This window comes from Pelophylax lessonae, assembly GCF_965119305.1.
Source record: "Pelophylax lessonae genome assembly, chromosome: 12".
Classification (NCBI taxonomy): Eukaryota; Metazoa; Chordata; class Amphibia; order Anura; family Ranidae; genus Pelophylax; species Pelophylax lessonae.
In genome coordinates this window covers 143,574,938-143,587,313 of record NC_138779.1, presented here as the reverse complement: position 1 = coordinate 143,587,313, position 12,376 = coordinate 143,574,938, and positions in this window count along the sequence as shown.

Genomic DNA, 12,376 nt, shown 5'->3' with positions numbered 1-12,376 from the left:
AAAATGATATCGGTTGATCCCTAGCTTATATTCATGTTACCTTATGACAACTTTAACATTTCTTAATTGGAATGTCTAGGGCATCCCATCCTGGATAAGGTAAAATGTGCAACTGTGCTATCCTTTCTAAGGGGACAACATGCTGATTTTATAGTACTAGTGGAAACTTCCTTTGGATTCTCGATCTTCTCACAAACAAACAGTGTAGGTACATTTTTCTGTATGCTCTGATATCTGGGCAATCTTTTGTAAAACTAGCTCATTTTGAACCCCCCTTTAGCTCAGCGGTGATCACTGAGAGTCTGTCTTATATATCCACCTTCATATGATTCCACCATTTGGTTGTGGGACTTCAAAGCTGCATTGAACTCTGTACTAGATAAATTGGTTTGTTCTGGTGAACCCTTACTCTTCTCTTCCACCACAAGGTTTAAATTGCAGAATTTGCCTTGACTGACGCTTGTAGTTATAAATACTCAATTCAGGGAACCCACTTTTTTTTTTTTTTTTATCAGTGATTCAGGTCTGGTACACATTTTTGAAAAAAATCTACTGTCACCTGAATCCTAAAGACCAATCTCTCTCTATCAATATACTTGCAAAGATTCTAATCATTCGGTTAAACCATGTAATTTTGTCCTTGATTCACCTAGATCAGGTAGGCTTGATGCTCAGTAGGAACACAATGTTTAACACCAAGGCGATTGTTTTTAAACCTTTCAAGATTTTCGCAGGACTTGCCACTATGGCTAACAGAGGGTGAAATCAGGGAAAGGCTGGATAAACTTAACACAAACAAATCACCAGGCCCGGATGGCGTACATCCGAGAGTACTCAAAGAACTCAGTAAGGTTATATCTAGACCACTGTTCCTGATCTTTGCTGACAGTATTAGGAGAGGAGATGTACCAGGAGATTGGAGGAAAGCTAACGTGATTCCGATATTCAAAAAGTGGTAGAGGCATATCCCGGGAAATTATAGGCCTGTCAGTTTGACATCAATAGTATGTAAACTTCTGGAGGGGATGATAAGGGACTATATCGTAGAGTGTGCTAAAGACAACAACATCATCAGCAGTAATCAGCACGGGTTTACAAATGGGTGTTCTTGTCAAACCAATCTCTTAACATTCTACGAGGAGGTGAGCTATATAGGGGCAGACCAGTGGATGTGGTGTACTTGGATTTCGCTAAGGCGTTTGATACAGTTCCCCACAAGCGCTTAATTTATAAAATAAGGTCTGCTGGCATCGACAGCAGGGTTTGCTCTTGGTTACGGAACTGGCTAAAAGGGCGTGTCCAAAGGGTGGTAATAAACAGCGCATACTCAGACTGGTCTGAGGTGGTAAGCGGGGTCCCCCAAGGCTCAGTCATGGGACCAACCTTGTTCAATTTATTCATAAACAGCATTGAGGTCGGGATCAGTAGTTCGATATCAGTTTTTGCAGATGACACAAAATTGGCCAGGGCAATAACTGCACAGCATGAAGCAGATATCCTACAGAATGACCTGGACAAAATAACGGAGTGGGTGACGACATGGCAAATGAGGTTTAATGTGGAGAAGTGTAAGGTGTTGCACTTGGGGACTAAAAACATAAAAGCACAATACACGTTAGGAGGGAAACCCTTGGGGGAATCAAAAATGGAGAAAGATCTGGGAGTCTTGGTTGATAGATTAGGCAAGAGCATGCAATGTAAAGCGGCAGCTGCCAAAGCCAGCAGAATATTAGCATGCATAAAGAAAGGGATGTATTCCAGAGATAAGACTATAATCCTTCCACTTTATAAAACTCTGGTCCGACTGCATCTGGAGTATTCTGTCCAGTTCTGGTCGCCAGTCCTCAGGAGGGATGTGTTGGAGCTGGAGAGAGTCCAGAGAAGGGCAACTAAACTGATTAGTGGATTGGAGGACCTTAATTATGAAGAGCGTCTGCAATCGCTTGATTTATTCTCCCTGGAGAAGAGACGCCTGAGGGGGGACATGATAGCAATTTATAAATATCTCAATGGGGATCTCGGCTTAGAAAAAAAGCTATTTAGTCGAAGGGATTGCATGAGGACTCGAGGGCATACAATGCGACTAGAGGAGAAGCGTTTTAACCTCAGGCAACGTGGGGGGTTCTTTACTGTTAGGGCTACAAGATTGTGAAATTCTCTACCACAAGAGGTGGTTTCTGCGGGAAGTATGGTGGCTTTCAAAAGACTCTTAGACGTACATCTCAAGGATCAGAACATTCAGGGCTATGTGAGATGATTACAGCCACACACACCTACACAGGTTGAATTGGATGGACTATTGTCTTTATTCAACCTCACCTACTATGTAACTATATTCAGGTCTTAAGATAAATTGGGAAAATTCACATAACCTCCCCATAGATTGCTTTCTGCCTACTGCAGACCAAGCCTCTCTGCCACTACAAAGAACCAGTCTGATAGGGTATCTGGGTCTCCGCATAGCTAGATCACAAAACAGATTATATAGCACTGAACGTTTAACCATTTCGGGACTCAAGGCTAAAACCCAGTTGTGGTTAAAAATCCGCTTGAATGTGATAGGGCAAGGTGAACTTAATAAACATTATTCTTTAACCAAACATTTTATACAGTATATGTTATGACATTCCCCTGTCTATCTCCCACTGAAACACTAGTTGATTGATTCTCTCCCTAAATCATTTGCTTGGCACAACAATAGTCATAAGCTGACATGACAAACTTTAAAATTAAAAATCTATCTCACTTAAGAGGTACCACTCTCCCAGACTTTTACACTGCTGCTTAAGGTTAGTTTTTTTGCATTACTGAGAGGCTTGGTATCAGAGATGTACTCCCAATGTGCACTATCCTACATGGCATAGCAGGCACTTTTTCCTCTTGTGATTACTGTGGGATACCATATCAATAATTACGCAACTGGGATCTAACCCTAGAGCGGTAACAATTACACCCATCCCCTCATAGATTTACCCCAATAAGGTTCAATAAGTTCCTCCAAGAACTCCAAGCCCAATCAATGGATCTCTAGAGGTATTTTTTTCTTGCAACAATTGGTGAATGAGGGGGGCATTAAATCCTATCAAAAGTTAAAAGATGAGTTTATGTTGCCTAATACTATGCTCTTTTGTCATTTTCAACCACGACTCACATTTACATCTTTTTTCCCCATCAAAACTGCTACTCTTAAACAAGTTATAGAGGTAATATATGGTGATATCCCTATGAAACGAATCCCCATTAATCTCCACATTCCCATATCCCATGATTCTGGCCCCATCTGCTGCTCTCCTGGCTTTTCAGCCCAAAACACAATGGTAGGCAAATATGGAGAGTTTAGACCAAGAACATTAGACACTTGTAAATTGGTCTCCCCAAAGTTGTGATAGACTTGTGCAGCTTTATATTTTTGCATAGGTCCTACTTAACCTTGCTTAGGCTGTCAAATTTTCAGCCCAATCATAGTCCACTATGGCCTAAATTCTCTAATGCCCCTGTAACTTTTTATCATGTTTCTGTCAGACTACCTCACAGTTGAAAGTTATGGGTTATAGTTCAATTCCTACATGATAAAATGGGTGCCTCAATATCCGTAAATTCCAAACAGTGGGGTTGATTTACAAAAGGCAAACAGACTGTATACTTTGCAAATGCAAGTGCTCTAAAACTTTGAAAATGAGGTGAGGGCGTTGTTTGGTGCCGGACCATGATGGCCGCTTAATTCCTGGGCTCTCCCTTTCATCTGTCTACTTCTTCACAGAGCAGCATGGCTAACCTGTGCATACCAGAAGACCTAACCTCCTTTCGCAAGACACTAAATGTTTCCCACATCAACATACCAGATTGATAGAATACCTTCAGTCTTTCACACCTAAGAAGAACCACATCCACGGATGCTATACTAATCTGAGACAATTTCCACATACCGCAATGTAGATCTGCCATATCCCCTGAACCCAATTCCCATGAGGAATCTGACTGATCCCCCTCTCTCCTCTCCCTTCTGGAGTCCCCAAAATCAGCATATCTCCAGCTCTGAATGAACCTTTCCTCACATGTAACTATCCCATAGGGTAATCATTACATGGTCAGACTATCCACATTAGAGATAACCTTGTTTTCTTTATAGTCACTATTACCACTGGCTTTCCTGACTAAGACTTTATGCTTTAGATATCTGAACTTTCTATATATTTTTTTTTTTTTTTACTTTCCTACATTACATTACTTCTGTCTGATAAGCAAGCCTCCACCCTGCCTAATATAAATCTTAATTAAAGGTAACGGACTTTAAACTCAGCAAAGCAAGTCAATCACCCTTAATCACATAATGTATGTACTATTGGATATTACTTCAACAGCTCATATCCTAGAGCAGGATGGTGTTAAAAAGTGCTATATAGGAAAGTGTGTGTTTGAAGAAAATTAAATAAATTTGTGATATCAAATAAAATGGTTGTAACACTATATGTAGTCAATTTGACTGTGGAATTGCTGCTGTGGACAACCCTGAAGGTATTAATATGACACTAAGTAATATGATGAGTATTACCCACAGCGCATATCCTGTAAGGTGTAAAGATGTGTTGTGACACCTATACACTTTTCCCGTGTGTTTTGGTAACCCAAATAAAGTGCAAGTACTGTGCTTAATATGACTTTGCAGTCAAATAATAGATTTACACACATATAAAATAAATAAGTTGTTGCTCAAAGCATGTGGTATCTACCACCATTGGTAACCTTAAAAAATATATATACTGATATTAAAGGAACAAAAAATCTGAAAATATTGTTAAGTGAATAAATATAGTGTCCATATATTCCAAAGTGAATGTTCTAGCTTCAGTGATGGTGTTTTAGACCAACAGTGCAATAGTGATGTCACCCTCCGTGCTCCTGTGTAAATAGGATAGGCAATGCAAACTCACCAGATGATGTTGACCCCCAATGCCTTACGGCAAGTGGGTCAATAAGGCTTGTAAGGTGAGTATCCAGCGGGGTCCCAGCCGTCCGTGTCCGGGTGGTCCTGGATCCTCCTATTGGTTGGTTTGTTTTAAACAAGAATATCGCACTCCTCATGGTGTAGTAAGTAAATCCTTGTTTATTTATAAAAATCAGCAAAAAAGTGCAACAGTGCTTTAAAATAGTAATATAAAATAAATTGTTGGTGGTACAGTATTTAAAATTGTGTGGAATACCACGTGTATACAGAATCCAGGAAGCCTTGCGGGATGCCAATAAAGTTCCACCCGCTTTCTGCACGGAGCTTCCTGGTATGACGTGGTATGCGTTCCACGTACCAGAATGAAAATGAGGCTACGTGCGGCTCAACTTGATGCGTTTCATCATCAAGGTGTGACGTCTTCGGAAGTTGCTTAATCTCATACCTAAAGACTGACGTTCAAGACCAACAAGCCCATATTTACTGGTCTCCAATCTTCGTTTCAGATTAGTCACCCAGGCTATCCCCCCCTTACCTTTCCCCAGCTTCCACCCCCCCCCCCCACACTTTCCTTTTATCTCCTACCTTCCCCAAAAGTCTCACATCTAAACAATATATTCGTAATACTGATAGTAGAATCTTCTTTTTAGATACTATTGAACTTTGTAACTTAGATTGTTCTCTGAAAAATTTATCCAAGGGGTGATTTCACAAGAAATTCAACATCCCTCCTAAAGGGTTAATAGTCTTTCATTTCACATATTCCTCCCCACCTCACATCTGACTTCACTTTAATAATGCGCTTCACGATTTATCAGGAGGAGAATTTGATTTGAATATAGGTGCCTCTCAGACACACTTTGTTCTTTTGAACATCCTATTCGTGTGAGATTACCCCTTTCTTTGAACCTGAGGGTAAATTTACCATTCTAGGTAAAGATGATGTAGCCATGTCTCAGAATAATTTGTGATTGCTAGTAGGCATGCCTTTTTTCCTTTAATGAGAGCCGACTACTAAAACAATTTTGGGAGTCTCACAACAGATTGATGCAGCTGATGTAGTCGTCTTGTGTGTGTGATTCCTCTATACAGTTTATAGTATATGATAACGCTATCACCTACCAACTTGAAACTGATCATGCAGGAACTTTTGGTGATAACAGCTTAAGTCCAACCTCCTCGGGATCCAATCTTAAGAAGAGATTGGCATGATAGCACACTCAGGAGGACGAACTTTAATAAGTCCATCTAATCTAGATAAACTGAGGACTTAACCACCAGGTATTTGGTTTACCCAGGGGTTTTACATGGTTAGGGTGTTTTTCTCATCAAGTAGGGAGGAGATCACTCTATCTTTCTATAAATGGGATCTCATTACAGTATCATTTCTCTACACTTAAATGGTTTGTTGTAAAACATTTCTTATGGTTTCTAGAAAATGTTCCTTATGTTTGTCATATAGCTCATAAACTAGTTGAGTCCTCTAGGACTCTAACCATAGTCACTCTGTCTTGTAGTAAAATTCATTGGCTCCTCTTTGGATCAAGATTCTTAACTACCTCTTGTGGACCAGAGGATATTGTCTAATTTACTCCACACTGACACCTTTCACTCCTTCACACGATGGGAACGTAATCATTCCTGTTTATCCCTACCAGATCGAATACCACCCTAGGGGAGGGCTAACTGTACCTTCTCTACTTCCAAACTACTTTTTCCCTCAATTTCTCTTATTTATCCTCCACCCCCCTCTTACCCCCCCCTCCTTTCTCCTCCTTTCCAAGTGCTAACTTGCCCCCCCCCTTTTTATTTTCCTTCTCCCTCCTATCTCCCCATCTTCCCAGTCTCTGCTACTGTAACCCCATTGTTAAGGCCAAAAAATCTCCCTGATACTACTACAGTATCCCACAAAAGTGAGTACACCCCTCACGTTTTTGTAAATATTTTAATATATCTTTTCATGTGATAACACTGAAGAAATGACACGTTGCTACAATGTAAAGTAGTGAGTGTACAGCTTGTATAACAGTGTAAATTGGCTGTCCCCTTAAAATAACTCAACACACAGCCATTAATGTCAAAACGGCTGGCAACAAAAGTGAGTGCATCCCTAAAGGAAAATGTCCAAATTGGGCCCAGTTAGCCATTTTCCCTCCCCGGTGTCATGTGACTCATTAATGTTAAAGGTCTGAGGTGTAAATGGGGACCAGGTGTGTTAAATTTGGTGATAAATTTGGTGTTATCGCTCTCCAGTACTGGTCACTGGAAGTTCAACATGGCACCTCATGGAACTCTGAGGATCTGAAAAAAGAATTATTGCTCTACATAAAGATGGCCTAGACTATGAGAAGATTGCAAAGACCCTTAAACTGAGCTGCAGCACGGTGGCCAAGACCATACAGTGGTTTAACAGGACAAGTTCCACTCAGAACAGGCCTCGCCATGGTTGACCAAAGAACTAAGTGCACATGCTCAGCGTCCTATCCAGAGGTTTTCTTTTGGAAATAGACGTATGAGTGCTGCCAGCATTGCTGCAGAGGTTGAAGGGGGGTGTGGTCAGCCTGTCAGTGCTCAGACCATGCGTCGCACACTGCATCAAATTGGTCTCCATGGTCGTCCCAGAAGGAAGCCTCTTCTAAAGATGATGCACAAGAAAGCCCACAAACAGTTTGCTGTAGACAAGCAGACTAGGGACATGGATTACTGGAACCATGTCCTGTGGTCTGATGAGACCAAGATAAACGCATTTGGTTCAGATGGTGTCAAGCGTGTGTGGCGGCAACCAGGTGAGGAGTATAAAGACAAGTGTGTCTTGCCTACAGTCAAGCATGGTGGTGGGAGTGTCATGGTCTGGGGCTGCATGAGTGCTGCCGGCACTGGGGAGCTACAGTTCATTTAGGGAACCATGAATGCCAACATGTACTGAAGCAGAGCATAATCCCCTCCCTTCGGAGACTGGGCCGCAGGGCAGTATTTCAACATAACGGCCCCAAACACACCTCCAAGACAACCACCGCCTTGCAAAAGAAGCTGAGGGTAAAGCTGATGAACTGGCCAAGCATGTCTCCAGACCTAAACCCTATTGAGCATCTGTGGGGCATCCTCAAACAGAAGGTGGAGGAGCGCAAGCTCTCTAACATCCACCAGCTCCGTGATGTCATCATGGAGAAGTGGAGGAGGACTCCAGTGGCAACCGGTGAAGCTCTGGTAAACTCCATTCCCAAGAGGGTTAAGGCAGTGCTGGAAAATATTGATAGCCACACAAAATATTGACACTTTGGGCCCAATTTTGACATTTTCACTTAGGGGTTTACTCACTTTTGTTGCCAGTGGTTTAAACATTAATGGCTGTGTTGTTATTTTGAGGGGACAGCAAATTTACACTGTTATGCAACATTGTAGCAAAGTGTCCCTTCTTCGGTGTTGTCACATGAAAAGATATAATAAAATATTTACAAAAATGTGAGGTGGGGGATTCTCTTCACTATTAAAAGCCACGGTACATAGACACTATGTTGCATAGACGCTCCACCGCTAAACCCTCCACACTTAGTGGTCTTACTGAACGTGAAAGGTCTCCATATGCCCAAAAAAACGCAGCAAGGTTTTCGCTATGATGCGCAATTTAATAGCTAACATCGTGTTTCTACAAGAAACTCACTTTTGAACAGATAATATTCCCAAGCTCACAAACCATCTTTTCCCCGCGTTCTACCATGCAACTAACTCACTCACAAAAACCAAAGGAGTCTCAATTCTAATCTAAAAAAAAACCTAAATTTTTCAAATCACTGATTCACTTATAGACGCAGAAGGTAGATATATTTTTTAAAGGGGTCAGATCCAAGGCCGACCTATAATCTTGGCCAACATTTACAATCCCAACTCTGCACAAGTCAGCTTTTTTAGGACACTTTCAAAACACCTTGCAGACTTTCACTCAGGCTTAACCATCCTCGGGGGGCTTGGCTTCAGTGTCAGGCTGCTCCCATTACTAGACAGCTCATCTGGTTCTGCATCACTGCCGTATAAGGCCCTACATCAAATTATATTACAAATCCAGAACCTACTTTTGCATGACACATGGTGTACCCTTCATCCTAACGATAAAGATTATACTTTTTTCTCTGCCCCACGTAACAAATACTCTAGAATCAACTACTTGTTCCTATCCCAGAAAGATCCTCCTTTTTTTTAATCTAACGTAACTATTAAACCAATGCTCCTATCAGGCCATCACCCAAATACTATGACCCTGACTTTCCCAGATAAAAACTTTTTTTACAAAGATCTGGTGCCTAGAATCCTTTCTGCCAACATCGGAAACGGACATCAACTGTATCCGTAACGGCATACACGAGTTCTTCTCGGACAAGGACACACCTGAGATAGCTCCACTTACCCAGTGGGAAGCTCACAAGTGTTTTATACGAGGAAAATTCCTTGCACTAAAAGCATCCCAGAGAAGGGCCCAGCAAGCCGTATTGCAGACCCACTCTATAAAATGAAAACTCTGGAACTCTCCCACAAGCAATCCCAAGCACAACAGGTATATCGCAGGTACAGTATAACGCAAATTTGTCTTACATCAAAAACTCTTTTACGAGTTTGGCAACAAATGTGGGAAGTTCTTAGCCAGAGCTATTCATTCAAAGAAAGCAAACGCCAACATTCACACTATCAAAGACTCCCAGGGAAGGCCCTGTGTTGCATCACCGGACATTGCGTCCCAATTTGAGGCCTATTATTCTGAATAGTATAACCTTCCCAGTCAGTCAGCCAGACATATGGGAAATCAAACTCTGACCTCCTTAATTAGGAACTTCCTCAAAAAGTTTTGCCCTAAGCCCATCGCTAGAAAAGATGCTCGCCACGTAGAAAGTCCTATCTTGGAGAACAAATTTAAAAGAGCAATAAAACAGTTTAAAGCTGGTAAAAGCCCTGGCCTGGATGGGTTCACAGCCACTTATTTTAAAACTTTTTCAGACACATTCTCTACCCACTTCCTTAAGGTCTTTAATTCCCTTTCCTCATCCACTCTTCCCCTACCACAGATTGTTAGAAGCACACATTACGGTTATACCAAAGGAAGGGAAGGATGCTACATCAGTTACTTACCAACTATAGGATGATCTCTCTACTGAACATTGATGTGAAACTATTTGCCAAAATCCTAGAAAATCGCCTGTTGCCTTTTTTACCTTCCATGATAGGGAATTAGATGTGGAAAAGGCGTTCGACAGATTGGCCTGGGACTATATGGATGTTGTCTTATGACATATTGGATTCCAGAACGGGATGTTCAATTCAATCATGTCCCTCTATATGATGCCAACTGCTAGAGTTCGGTTCAATGGCCATCTGTCGAACGCCTTCTCTATCAGCAATGGGACAAGACAGGGATGCCCTCTTTTCCCAATTATTTTTGTTCAGACCCTGGAACCCCTCTTGTGCTGTCTGAGGACAATCCAGATATCAAAGGCATACCCATCGCACGCCGCATATATAAATTAGTAGCCTTTGCCGACGATATTTTGCTATTTATAAAAGAACCAGATGTATCAATCCCAAATCTCTTGAAGGACTTTGAGCTTTTTCCACGTACATCCACTTTTAAATTTATTTCTCCAAATCCCACACTCTCAATATTACTCTCCCACAGAAAACGGTAATGCAATGTCAGAATAACTTTCTCTTCCAATCGAAACATGATAAGATTAAATACCTAGGGATCTACTGAGCAACAACTCTTTCGGACATATTCACAAAAAATGACTTTCCCATTCTCAGAGCTATTTCAGATGATATCAGTAGATGGAACAAACCACAATTTTCAGGAGTTGGCTGGGCCGCAATCTAAAAGATGAATATTCTCCCCTGCATTCTATATATATTCTTCTGTTTCAATGTTTTTATTGAAGTATTTCACAAGAAATAATACAAACGATATGACAATGAATGTGTATCTGCTGCAATGTAAAATACATACTGAATGAGTAAAAGACCCAACATTTTTAAACAAAAGAACATATAAAAAAGGGCATTCTTCTAAATAAAAATCTTCACAGTCAGTATAGATTGTATTATCAGTGTGGGGTAACCCTTAAACTTGTTCAAACTCTAAATGTTACATTAACAAGGCACATCTCAGGCTCCTTGTACATTAAAGGACAGAGCAGCTTCATATTGCATTTTCAAGCTAAGGGTCAGCACATAAACTTTAATGGGTTGGAGATGTGCCTGGCAGTAGCTGTATACATTCATGGAGGGGGGGCCTATACCTCCAGGAAAAAGGAAGCAACGTTCCTCATCATCCAGTAACCGTTCTTCACTCTTAGGAAGTAGTCCCTTATCTATGTTTATAGGAAATAGGCGAAAAGACCCAAGAGATATAATAGCAAAGACTGAAAAGAGAGAAAAGGGAAAAGGTTGAAGGGGAAATAGGGTATGACCTCGCATGCCTAATCCCACCATCTTGAAGCTGTCCTAATTGGGTGTGGATAGAGGATCTCTAGTAAGGTACTTAACCAATGGGTCCCAGACTTTGTCAAACATCCACATTTTATCATTCAAGATTGCAGACATGCGCACATTAATCATAATCCAGGAAAGTTTGTGCTTGAGCAGTTTGAATGGCAAGATGGCCGATTTCCAAGATTTTGCTATAATTTTTGCTGATATGAATATAAAGGCTATAAGAGGTCTCTAGGGTCTCTGGGCTGTCTCCACCCTGCAGCCCAGCAGAGCTTGTCTCTGGGATTTGACAAGGTTTACTTGGGTGAGAGTGTAGAAAAAATTGTACACCCTAATCCAGTAACGCCTTACCTTAGGGCACTGCCACCATATGTGGTACATTGTCCCTTCTTGTCCACAGCCACGGAAACACACCAGTTGTATACAGCAAGGGGAAAAGTATTTGATCCCCTGCTGATTTTGTACATTTGCCCACTGACAGAGAAATGATCAGTCTATTATTCTATTGGTAGGTTTATTTTAACAGTGAGATATTGAATAACAAAAATATTCAGAAAAACACATTACAAAAAAGTTAGAAATTGATTTGCATTTTAACCACTTTACCTCCGGAGGATTTTGCTGTCTTACGTCTGGGCCACTTTTTGCGATTCTGTACTGTGCGCCTTTAACTGACAATTTCACGGTCATGCAACGCCGTACCCAAACAAAATTTACGTCCTTTTTTTCCCACAAACAGAGCTTTCTTTAGGTGGTATTTGATCACCTGTGCGATTTTTACTTTTTGCGCTATAAACAAAAAAAGAGCGACAATTTTGAAAAAATAACAATATTTTTCACATTTTTTTATATGAAATTCCCCCCCAAAAAAATTTAAAAATCAAAATTTTTTATCATTTTAGGCCAATTTGTTTTCTGCTACATATTTTTGGTAAAAAAATTGCAATAAGCGTATTT